Consider the following 14,871-nt stretch of genomic DNA (forward strand, 5'->3'; position numbering starts at 1 on the left):
TAGATCCAAAGGAGACTTTTGTAGATCACACCATGGTAAATAAAAAAGTCCCAATTGACTCTATGGTTATATCGTCGCGACTCGATTATACAAAGCTGGATACCTGAAAATCGATTATGTCATCAGCTCTGTATAATCGAATCGCGACAAGATAACCATAGATCCAAAGGAGACTTTTGTAGATTATATCATGGTGAATAATAAAGTTCCTATTGACCCTATGGTTATATCGTCGCGAATCGATTATACATAGCTGATGACATGATCGATTTTCAGGTATCCAGCTATGTATAATCGAATCGAGACGAGATAGACGATAGATCCAATAAAGACTTTTGTAGATCACATCATGGTGAATAAAAAAGTCCCTATTGACTCTATGGTTATCTCTTCGCAATTCGATTATACAAAGCAGGATACCTGAAAATCGATTATGTCATCAGCTCTGTATAATCGAATCGCGACGAGATAACCATACAGTCAATAGGAACTTTTTTATTCACCATTAGGTGATCTAAAAAAGCCTCCATTGGATCTATCCTCTATCTCGCCGCGATTTGATTATATATAGCTGATGACGTTATCGATTTTCAGGTATCCAGCTATGTATAATCGAATCGCGACGAGATAAACGATAGATCCGAAGGAGACTTATGTAGATCACACCATGGTAAATAAAAAAGTCCCTATTGACTCTATGGTTATCTCGTCGCGATTCGATTATACAAAGCTGGATACATGAAAATCGATTATGTCATCAGCTCTGTATAATCGAATTGCGACGAGATAACCATAGAGTCAATACGAACTTTTTTATTCACCATTAGGTGATATACAAAAGTCTCCATTGGATCTATCCTGTATCTCGCCGCGATTTGATCATATATAGCTGATGACGTTATCGATTTTCAGGTATCCAGCTACGTATAATCGAATCGCGACGAGATAAACGATAGATCCAAAGGAGACTTTTGTAGATCAGACACATCATGGTGAATAAAAAAGTGCCTATTGACTCTATGGTTATATCGTCGCGATTCGATTATACATAGCTGATGACATAATCGATTTTCTGGATCCAGCTATGTATAATCGAATCCTGACGAGATAGACGATAGATCCAATGGAGACTTTTGTAGATCATATCATGGTGAATAAAAAGTTTCCTATTGACTCTATGGTTATCTCGTCGCGATTCGATTATACATAGCTGATGACATAATCGATTTTCAGGTTTCCAGCTATGTATAATCGAATCGAGACGAGATAGACGATAGATCCAAAGGAGACTTATGTAGATCACACCATGGTAAATAAAAAAGTCCCTATTGACTCTATGGTTATCTCGTCGCGATTCGATTATACAAAGCTGGATACATGAAAATCGATTATGTCATCAGCTCTGTATAATCGAATTGCGACGAGATAACCATAGAGTCAATACGAACTTTTTTATTCACCATTAGGTGATCTACAAAAGTCTCCATTGGATCTATCCTGTATCTCGCCGCGATTTGATTATATATAGCTGATGACGTTATCGATTTTCAGGTATCCAGCTACGTATAATCGAATCGCGACGAGATAAACGATAGATCCAAAGGAGACTTTTGTAGATCACACACATCATGGTGAATAAAAAAGTGCCTATTGACTCTATGGTTATATCGTCGCGATTCGATTATACATAGCTGATGACATAATCGATTTTCTGGATCCAGCTAAGTATAATCGAATCCTGACGAGATAGAGGTTAGATCCAATGGAGACTTTTGTAGATCACGCATCATGGTGAATAAAAAAGTGCTTATTGACTCTATGGTCATAGCGTCGCGATTCGATTATACATATAGCTGATGACATAATCGGTTTTCTGGATCCAGCTATGTATAATCGAATCGCGACGAGATAAACGATAGATCCAAAGGAGACTTTTGTAGATTATATCATGGTGAATAATAAAGTTCCTATTGAGCCTATGGTTATATCGTCGCGAATCGATTATACATAGCTGATGACATGATCGATTTTCAGGTATCCAGCTATGTATAATCGAATCGCGACGAGATAAACGATAGATGCAAAGGAGACTTTTGTAGATCACACCATGGTAAATAAAAAAGTCCCAATTGACTCTATGGTTATATCGTCGCGACTCGATTATACAAAGCTGGATACCTGAAAATCGATTATGTCATCAGCTCTGTATAATCGAATCGCGACAAGATAACCATAGATCCAAAGGAGACTTTTGTAGATTATATCATGGTGAATAATAAAGTTCCTATTGACCCTATGGTTATATCGTCGCGAATCGATTATACATAGCTGATGACATGATCGATTTTCAGGTATCCAGCTATGTATAATCGAATCGCGATGAGATAAACGATAGATCCAAAGGAGACTTTTGTAGATCACACCATGGTAAATAAAAAAGTCCCAATTGACTCTATGGTTATATCGTCGCGACTCGATTATACAAAGCTGGATACCTGAAAATCGATTATGTCATCAGCTCTGTATAATCGAATCGCGACGAGATAACCATACAGTCAATAGGAACTTTTTTATTCACCATTAGGTGATCTAAAAAAGCCTCCATTGGATGTATCCTCTATCTCGCCGCGATTTTATTATATATAGCTGATGACGTTATCGATTTTCAGGTATCCAGCTATGTATAATCGAATCGCTACGAGATAAACGATAGATCCAAAGGAGACTTATGTAGATCACACCATGGTAAATAAAAATGTCCCTATTGACTCTATGGTTATCTCGTCGCGATTCGATTATACAAAGCTGGATACATGAAAATCGATTATGTCATCAGCTCTGTATAATCGAATTGCGACGAGATAACCATAGAGTCAATACGAACTTTTTTATTCACCATTAGGTGATCTACAAAAGTCTCCATTGGATCTATCCTGTATCTCGCCGCGATTTGATTATATATAGCTGATGACATAATCGATTTTCAGGTTTCCAGCTATGTATAATCGAATCGAGACGAGATAGACGATAGATCCAAAGGAGACTTATGTAGATCACACCATGGTAAATAAAAAAGTCCCTATTGACTCTATGGTTATCTCGTCGCGATTCGATTATACAAAGCTGGATACATGAAAATCGATTATGTCATCAGCTCTGTATAATCGAATTGCGACGAGATAACCATAGAGTCAATACGAACTTTTTTATTCACCATTAGGTTATCTACAAAAGTCTCCATTGGATCTATCCTGTATCTCGCCGCGATTTGATTATATATAGCTGATGACGTTATCGATTTTCAGGTATCCAGCTACGTATAATCGAATCGCGACGAGATAAACGATAGATCCAAAGGAGACTTTTGTAGATCACACACATCATGGTGAATAAAAAAGTGCCTATTGACTCTATGGTTATATCGTCGCGATTCGATTATACATAGCGGATGACATAATCGATTTTCTGGATCCAGCTATGTATAATCGAATCCTGACGAGATAGACGATAGATCCAATGGAGACTTTTGTAGATCATATCATGGTGAATAAAAAGTTTCCTATTGACTCTATGATTATATCGTCGCGATTCGATTATACATAGCTGATGACATAATCGATTTTCTGGATCCAGCTAAGTATAATCGAATCCTGACGAGATAGAGGTTAGATCCAATGGAGACTTTTGTAGATCACGCATCATGGTGAATAAAAAAGTGCTTATTGACTCTATGGTCATAGCGTCGCGATTCGATTATACATGTAGCTGATGACATAATCGGTTTTCTGGATCCAGCTATGTATAATCGAATCGCGACGAGATAAACGATAGATCCAAAGGAGACTTTTGTAGATTATATCATGGTGAATAATAAAGTTCCTATTGAGCCTATGGTTATATCGTCGCGAATCGATTATACATAGCTGATGACATGATCGATTTTCAGGTATCCAGCTATGTATAATCGAATCGCGACGAGATAAACGATAGATCCAAAGGAGACTTTTGTAGATCACACCATGGTAAATAAAAAAGTCCCAATTGACTCTATGGTTATATCGTCGCGACTCGATTATACAAAGCTGGATACCTGAAAATCGATTATGTCATCAGCTCTGTATAATCGAATCGCGACAAGATAACCATAGATCCAAAGGAGACTTTTGTAGATTATATCATGGTGAATAATAAAGTTCCTATTGACCCTATGGTTATATCGTCGCGAATCGATTATACATAGCTGATGACATGATCGATTTTCAGGTATCCAGCTATGTATAATCGAATCGAGACGAGATAGACGATAGATCCAATAAAGACTTTTGTAGATCACATCATGGTGAATAAAAAAGTCCCTATTGACTCTATGGTTATCTCTTCGCAATTCGATTATACAAAGCAGGATACCTGAAAATCGATTATGTCATCAGCTCTGTATAATCGAATCGCGACGAGATAACCATACAGTCAATAGGAACTTTTTTATTCACCATTAGGTGATCTAAAAAAGCCTCCATTGGATCTATCCTCTATCTCGCCGCGATTTGATTATATATAGCTGATGACGTTATCGATTTTCAGGTATCCAGCTATGTATAATCGAATCGCGACGAGATAAACGATAGATCCGAAGGAGACTTATGTAGATCACACCATGGTAAATAAAAAAGTCCCTATTGACTCTATGGTTATCTCGTCGCGATTCGATTATACAAAGCTGGATACATGAAAATCGATTATGTCATCAGCTCTGTATAATCGAATTGCGACGAGATAACCATAGAGTCAATACGAACTTTTTTATTCACCATTAGGTGATATACAAAAGTCTCCATTGGATCTATCCTGTATCTCGCCGCGATTTGATCATATATAGCTGATGACGTTATCGATTTTCAGGTATCCAGCTACGTATAATCGAATCGCGACGAGATAAACGATAGATCCAAAGGAGACTTTTGTAGATCACACACATCATGGTGAATAAAAAAGTGCCTATTGACTCTATGGTTATATCGTCGCGATTCGATTATACATAGCGGATGACATAATCGATTTTCTGGATCCAGCTATGTATAATCGAATCCTGACGAGATAGACGATAGATCCAATGGAGACTTTTGTAGATCATATCATGGTGAATAAAAAGTTTCCTATTGACTCTATGATTATATCGTCGCGATTCGATTATACATAGCTGATGACATAATCGATTTTCTGGATCCAGCTAAGTATAATCGAATCCTGACGAGATAGAGGTTAGATCCAATGGAGACTTTTGTAGATCACGCATCATGGTGAATAAAAAAGTGCTTATTGACTCTATGGTCATAGCGTCGCGATTCGATTATACATGTAGCTGATGACATAATCGGTTTTCTGGATCCAGCTATGTATAATCGAATCGCGACGAGATAAACGATAGATCCAAAGGAGACTTTTGTAGATTATATCATGGTGAATAATAAAGTTCCTATTGAGCCTATGGTTATATCGTCGCGAATCGATTATACATAGCTGATGACATGATCGATTTTCAGGTATCCAGCTATGTATAATCGAATCGCGACGAGATAAACGATAGATCCAAAGGAGACTTTTGTAGATCACACCATGGTAAATAAAAAAGTCCCAATTGACTCTATGGTTATATCGTCGCGACTCGATTATACAAAGCTGGATACCTGAAAATCGATTATGTCATCAGCTCTGTATAATCGAATCGCGACAAGATAACCATAGATCCAAAGGAGACTTTTGTAGATTATATCATGGTGAATAATAAAGTTCCTATTGACCCTATGGTTATATCGTCGCGAATCGATTATACATAGCTGATGACATGATCGATTTTCAGGTATCCAGCTATGTATAATCGAATCGAGACGAGATAGACGATAGATCCAATAAAGACTTTTGTAGATCACATCATGGTGAATAAAAAAGTCCCTATTGACTCTATGGTTATCTCTTCGCAATTCGATTATACAAAGCAGGATACCTGAAAATCGATTATGTCATCAGCTCTGTATAATCGAATCGCGACGAGATAACCATACAGTCAATAGGAACTTTTTTATTCACCATTAGGTGATCTAAAAAAGCCTCCATTGGATCTATCCTCTATCTCGCCGCGATTTGATTATATATAGCTGATGACGTTATCGATTTTCAGGTATCCAGCTATGTATAATCGAATCGCGACGAGATAAACGATAGATCCGAAGGAGACTTATGTAGATCACACCATGGTAAATAAAAAAGTCCCTATTGACTCTATGGTTATCTCGTCGCGATTCGATTATACAAAGCTGGATACATGAAAATCGATTATGTCATCAGCTCTGTATAATCGAATTGCGACGAGATAACCATAGAGTCAATACGAACTTTTTTATTCACCATTAGGTGATATACAAAAGTCTCCATTGGATCTATCCTGTATCTCGCCGCGATTTGATCATATATAGCTGATGACGTTATCGATTTTCAGGTATCCAGCTACGTATAATCGAATCGCGACGAGATAAACGATAGATCCAAAGGAGACTTTTGTAGATCAGACACATCATGGTGAATAAAAAAGTGCCTATTGACTCTATGGTTATATCGTCGCGATTCGATTATACATAGCGGATGACATAATCGATTTTCTGGATCCAGCTAAGTATAATCGAATCCTGACGAGATAGAGGTTAGATCCAATGGAGACTTTTGTAGATCACACACATCATGGTGAATAAAAAAGTGCCTATTGACTCTATGGTTATATCGTCGCGATTCGATTATACATAGCTGATGACATAATCGATTTTCTGGATCCAGCTATGTATAATCGAATCCTGACGAGATAGACGATAGATCCAATGGAGACTTTTGTAGATCATATCATGGTGAATAAAAAGTTTCCTATTGACTCTATGGTTATCTCGTCGCGATTCGATTATACATAGCTGATGACATAATCGATTTTCAGGTTTCCAGCTATGTATAATCGAATCGAGACGAGATAGACGATAGATCCAAAGGAGACTTATGTAGATCACACCATGGTAAATAAAAAAGTCCCTATTGACTCTATGGTTATCTCGTCGCGATTCGATTATACAAAGCTGGATACATGAAAATCGATTATGTCATCAGCTCTGTATAATCGAATTGCGACGAGATAACCATAGAGTCAATACGAACTTTTTTATTCACCATTAGGTGATCTACAAAAGTCTCCATTGGATCTATCCTGTATCTCGCCGCGATTTGATTATATATAGCTGATGACGTTATCGATTTTCAGGTATCCAGCTACGTATAATCGAATCGCGACGAGATAAACGATAGATCCAAAGGAGACTTTTGTAGATCACACACATCATGGTGAATAAAAAAGTGCCTATTGACTCTATGGTTATATCGTCGCGATTCGATTATACATAGCTGATGACATAATCGATTTTCTGGATCCAGCTAAGTATAATCGAATCCTGACGAGATAGAGGTTAGATCCAATGGAGACTTTTGTAGATCACGCATCATGGTGAATAAAAAAGTGCTTATTGACTCTATGGTCATAGCGTCGCGATTCGATTATACATATAGCTGATGACATAATCGGTTTTCTGGATCCAGCTATGTATAATCGAATCGCGACGAGATAAACGATAGATCCAAAGGAGACTTTTGTAGATTATATCATGGTGAATAATAAAGTTCCTATTGAGCCTATGGTTATATCGTCGCGAATCGATTATACATAGCTGATGACATGATCGATTTTCAGGTATCCAGCTATGTATAATCGAATCGCGACGAGATAAACGATAGATGCAAAGGAGACTTTTGTAGATCACACCATGGTAAATAAAAAAGTCCCAATTGACTCTATGGTTATATCGTCGCGACTCGATTATACAAAGCTGGATACCTGAAAATCGATTATGTCATCAGCTCTGTATAATCGAATCGCGACAAGATAACCATAGATCCAAAGGAGACTTTTGTAGATTATATCATGGTGAATAATAAAGTTCCTATTGACTCTATGGTTATATTGTCGCGATTCGATTATACATAGCTGATGACATAATCGATTTTCTGGATCCAGCTATGTATAATCGAATCCTGACGAGATAGACGATAGATCCAATGGAGACTTTTGTAGATCATATCATGGTGAATAAAAAGTTTCCTATTGACTCTATGGTTATCTCGTCGCGATTCGATTATACATAGCTGATGACATAATCGATTTTCAGGTTTCCAGCTATGTATAATCGAATCGAGACGAGATAGACGATAGATCCAAAGGAGACTTATGTAGATCACACCATGGTAAATAAAAAAGTCCCAATTGACTCTATGGTTATATCGTCGCGACTCGATTATACAAAGCTGGATACCTGAAAATCGATTATGTCATCAGCTCTGTATAATCGAATCGCGACAAGATAACCATAGATCCAAAGGAGACTTTTGTAGATTATATCATGGTGAATAATAAAGTTCCTATTGACCCTATGGTTATATCGTCGCGAATCGATTATACATAGCTGATGACATGATCGATTTTCAGGTATCCAGCTATGTATAATCGAATCGAGACGAGATAGACGATAGATCCAATAAAGACTTTTGTAGATCACATCATGGTGAATAAAAAAGTCCCTATTGACTCTATGGTTATCTCTTCGCAATTCGATTATACAAAGCAGGATACCTGAAAATCGATTATGTCATCAGCTCTGTATAATCGAATCGCGACGAGATAACCATACAGTCAATAGGAACTTTTTTATTCACCATTAGGTGATCTAAAAAAGCCTCCATTGGATCTATCCTCTATCTCGCCGCGATTTGATTATATATAGCTGATGACGTTATCGATTTTCCGGTATCCAGCTATGTATAATCGAATCGAGACGAGATAGACGATAGATCCAATAAAGACTTTTGTAGATCACATCATGGTGAATAAAAAAGTCCCTATTGACTCTATGGTTATCTCTTCGCAATTCGATTATACAAAGCAGGATACCTGAAAATCGATTATGTCATCAGCTCTGTATAATCGAATTGCGACGAGATAACCATAGAGTCAATACGAACTTTTTTATTCACCATTAGGTGATCTACAAAAGTCTCCATTGGATCTATCCTGTATCTCGCCGCGATTTGATCATATATAGCTGATGACGTTATCGATTTTCAGGTATCCAGCTACGTATAATCGAATCGCGACGAGATAAACGATAGATCCAAAGGAGACTTTTGTAGATCAGACACATCATGGTGAATAAAAAAGTGCCTATTGACTCTATGGTTATATCGTCGCGATTCGATTATACATAGCGGATGACATAATCGATTTTCTGGATCCAGCTAAGTATAATCGAATCCTGACGAGATAGAGGTTAGATCCAATGGAGACTTTTGTAGATCACACACATCATGGTGAATAAAAAAGTGCCTATTGACTCTATGGTTATATCGTCGCGATTCGATTATACATAGCTGATGACATAATCGATTTTCTGGATCCAGCTATGTATAATCGAATCCTGACGAGATAGACGATAGATCCAATGGAGACTTTTGTAGATCATATCATGGTGAATAAAAAGTTTCCTATTGACTCTATGGTTATCTCGTCGCGATTCGATTATACATAGCTGATGACATAATCGATTTTCAGGTTTCCAGCTATGTATAATCGAATCGAGACGAGATAGACGATAGATCCAAAGGAGACTTATGTAGATCACACCATGGTAAATAAAAAAGTCCCTATTGACTCTATGGTTATCTCGTCGCGATTCGATTATACAAAGCTGGATACATGAAAATCGATTATGTCATCAGCTCTGTATAATCGAATTGCGACGAGATAACCATAGAGTCAATACGAACTTTTTTATTCACCATTAGGTGATCTACAAAAGTCTCCATTGGATCTATCCTGTATCTCGCCGCGATTTGATTATATATAGCTGATGACGTTATCGATTTTCAGGTATCCAGCTACGTATAATCGAATCGCGACGAGATAAACGATAGATCCAAAGGAGACTTTTGTAGATCACACACATCATGGTGAATAAAAAAGTGCCTATTGACTCTATGGTTATATCGTCGCGATTCGATTATACATAGCGGATGACATAATCGATTTTCTGGATCCAGCTATGTATAATCGAATCCTGACGAGATAGACGATAGATCCAATGGAGACTTTTGTAGATCATATCATGGTGAATAAAAAGTTTCCTATTGACTCTATGATTATATCGTCGCGATTCGATTATACATAGCTGATGACATAATCGATTTTCTGGATCCAGCTAAGTATAATCGAATCCTGACGAGATAGAGGTTAGATCCAATGGAGAATTTTGTAGATCACGCATCATGGTGAATAAAAAAGTGCTTATTGACTCTATGGTCATAGCGTCGCGATTCGATTATACATATAGCTGATGACATAATCGGTTTTCTGGATCCAGCTATGTATAATCGAATCGCGACGAGATAAACGATAGATCCAAAGGAGACTTTTGTAGATTATATCATGGTGAATAATAAAGTTCCTATTGAGCCTATGGTTATATCGTCGCGAATCGATTATACATAGCTGATGACATGATCGATTTTCAGGTATCCAGCTATGTATAATCGAATCGCGACGAGATAAACGATAGATGCAAAGGAGACTTTTGTAGATCACACCATGGTAAATAAAAAAGTCCCAATTGACTCTATGGTTATATCGTCGCGACTCGATTATACAAAGCTGGATACCTGAAAATCGATTATGTCATCAGCTCTGTATAATCGAATCGCGACAAGATAACCATAGATCCAAAGGAGACTTTTGTAGATTATATCATGGTGAATAATAAAGTTCCTATTGACTCTATGGTTATATCGTCGCGATTCGATTATACATAGCTGATGACATAATCGATTTTCTGGATCCAGCTATGTATAATCGAATCCTGACGAGATAGACGATAGATCCAATGGAGACTTTTGTAGATCATATCATGGTGAATAAAAAGTTTCCTATTGACTCTATGGTTATCTCGTCGCGATTCGATTATACATAGCTGATGACATAATCGATTTTCAGGTTTCCAGCTATGTATAATCGAATCGAGACGAGATAGACGATAGATCCAAAGGAGACTTATGTAGATCACACCATGGTAAATAAAAAAGTCCCTATTGACTCTATGGTTATCTCGTCGCGATTCGATTATACAAAGCTGGATACATGAAAATCGATTATGTCATCAGCTCTGTATAATCGAATTGCGACGAGATAACCATAGAGTCAATACGAACTTTTTTATTCACCATTAGGTGATCTACAAAAGTCTCCATTGGATCTATCCTGTATCTCGCCGCGATTTGATTATATATAGCTGATGACGTTATCGATTTTCAGGTATCCAGCTACGTATAATCGAATCGCGACGAGATAAACGATAGATCCAAAGGAGACTTTTGTAGATCACACACATCATGGTGAATAAAAAAGTGCCTATTGACTCTATGGTTATATCGTCGCGATTCGATTATACATAGCGGATGAAATAATCGATTTTCTGGATCCAGCTATGTATAATCGAATCCTGACGAGATAGACGATAGATCCAATGGAGACTTTTGTAGATCATATCATGGTGAATAAAAAGTTTCCTATTGACTCTATGATTATATCGTCGCGATTCGATTATACATAGCTGATGACATAATCGATTTTCTGGATCCAGCTAAGTATAATCGAATCCTGACGAGATAGAGGTTAGATCCAATGGAGACTTTTGTAGATCACGCATCATGGTGAATAAAAAAGTGCTTATTGACTCCATGGTCATAGCGTCGCGATTCGATTATACATATAGCTGATGACATAATCGGTTTTCTGGATCCAGCTATGTATAATCGAATCGCGACGAGATAAACGATAGATCCAAAGGAGACTTTTGTAGATTATATCATGGTGAATAATAAAGTTCCTATTGAGCCTATGGTTATATCGTCGCGAATCGATTATACATAGCTGATGACATGATCGATTTTCAGGTATCCAGCTATGTATAATCGAATCGCGACGAGATAAACGATAGATCCAAAGGAGACTTTTGTAGATCACACCATGGTAAATAAAAAAGTCCCAATTGACTCTATGGTTATATCGTCGCGACTCGATTATACAAAGCTGGATACCTGAAAATCGATTATGTCATCAGCTCTGTATAATCGAATCGCGACAAGATAACCATAGATCCTAAGGAGACTTTTGTAGATTATATCATGGTGAATAATAAAGTTCCTATTGACCCTATGGTTATATCGTCGCGAATCGATTATACATAGCTGATGACATGATCGATTTTCAGGTATCCAGCTATGTATAATCGAATCGCGACGAGATAAACGATAGATCCAAAGGAGACTTTTGTAGATCACACCATGGTAAATAAAAAAGTCCCAATTGACTCTATGGTTATATCGTCGCGACTCGATTATACAAAGCTGGATACCTGAAAATCGATTATGTCATCAGCTCTGTATAATCGATTCGCGACGAGATAACCATACAGTCAATAGGAACTTTTTTATTCACCATTAGGTGATCTAAAAAAGCCTCCATTGGATCTATCCTCTATCTCGCCGCGATTTGATTATATATAGCTGATGACGTTATCGATTTTCAGGTATCCAGCTATGTATAATCGAATCGCGACGAGAGAAACGATAGATCCGAAGGAGACTTATGTAGATCACACCATGGTAAATAAAAAAGTCCCTATTGACTCTATGGTTATCTCGTCGCGATTCGATTATACAAAGCTGGATACATGAAAATTGATTATGTCATCAGTTCTGTATAATCGAATTGCGACGAGATAACCATAGAGTCAATACGAACTTTTTTATTCACCATTAGGTGATCTACAAAAGTCTCCATTGGATCTATCCTGTATCTCGCCGCGATTTGATCATATATAGCTGATGACGTTATCGATTTTCTGGATCCAGCTATGTATAATCGAATCCTGACGAGATAGACGATAGATCCAATGGAGACTTTTGTAGATCATATCATGGCGAATAATAAGTTTCCTATTGACTCTATGGTTATATCGTCCCGAATCGATTATACATAGCTGATGACATAATCGATTTTCAGATATCCAGCTATGCATAATCGAATCGCGACGAGATAAACGATAGATCCAAAAGAGACTGTTGTAGATTACATCTTGGTGAATAATAAAGGTTCTATTGACTCTATGGTTATCTCGTCGCGATTCGATTATACATAGATGATGACATAATCGATTTTCAGGTATCCAGCTATGTATAATTGAATCGAGACGAGATAGACGATAGATCCAATGGAGCCTTTTGTAGATCACACCATGGTAAATAAAAAAGTGCCTATTGACTCTATTGTTATCTCGTCGCGATTCGATTATACATAGATGATGACATAATCGATTTTCAGGTTTCCAGCTATGTATAATCGAATCGAGACGAGATAGACGATAGATCCAATGGAGACTTTTGTAGATCACATCATGGTGAATAAAAAAGTCCCTATTGACTCTATGGTTATCTCTTCGCGATTCGATTATACAAAACTGGATATTTGAAAATCGATTATGTCATCAGCTCGGTATAATCGAATCGCGACGAGATAACCATACAGTCAATAGGAACTTTTTTATTCAACATTAGTTGATCTACAAAAGTCTCCATTGGATCTATCCTGTATCTCGCCGCGATTTGATTATATATAGCTGATGACGTTATCGATTTTCAGGTATCCAGCTACGTATAATCGAATCGCGACGAGATAAACGATAGATCCAAAGGAGACTTTTGTAGATCACACACATCATGGTGAATAAAAAAGTGCCTATTGACTCTATGGTTATATCGTCGCGATTCGATTATACATAGCTGATGACATAATCGATTTTCTGGATCCAGCTATGTATAATCGAATCCTGACGAGATAGACGATAGATCCAATGGAGACTTTTGTAGATCATATCATGGTGAATAAAAAGTTTCCTATTGACTCTATGGTTATCTCGTCGCGATTCGATTATACATAGCTGATGACATAATCGATTTTCAGGTTTCCAGCTATGTATAATCGAATCGAGACGAGATAGACGATAGATCCAATGGAGACTTTTGTAGATCACATCATGGTGTATAAAAAAGTCCCTAGTGACTCTATGGTTATCTCTTCGCGATTCGATTATACAAAGCTGGATACCTGAAAATCGATTATGTCATCAGCTCTGTATAATCGAATCGCGACGAGATAACCATACAGTCAATAGGAACTTTTTTATTCACCATTAGGTGATCTAAAAAAGCCTCCATTGGATCTATCCTCTATCTCGCCGCGATTTGATTATATATAGCTGATGACGTTATCGATTTTCAGGTATCCAGCTATGTATAATCGAATCGCGACGAGATAAACGATAGATCCAAAGGAGACTTATGTAGATCACACCATGGTAAATAAAAAAGTCCCTATTGACTCTATGGTTATCTCGTCGCGATTCGATTATACAAAGCTGGATACATGAAAATCGATTATGTCATCAGCTCTGTATAATCGAATTGCGACGAGATAACCATAGAGTCAATACGAACTTTTTTATTCACCATTAGGTGATCTACAAAAGTCTCCATTGGATCTATCCTGTATCTCGCCGCGATTTGATTATATATAGCTGATGACGTTATCGATTTTCAGGTATCCAGCTACGTATAATCGAATCGCGACGAGATAAACGATAGATCCAAAGGAGACTTTTGTAGATCACACACATCATGGTGAAT

This window comes from Prorops nasuta, unplaced genomic scaffold (assembly GCF_024137725.1).
Source record: "Prorops nasuta isolate Cenicafe-Biocafe unplaced genomic scaffold, Cenicafe_Pnas_1.2 PNAS00007, whole genome shotgun sequence".
In the NCBI taxonomy this organism is placed as follows: domain Eukaryota; kingdom Metazoa; phylum Arthropoda; class Insecta; order Hymenoptera; family Bethylidae; genus Prorops; species Prorops nasuta.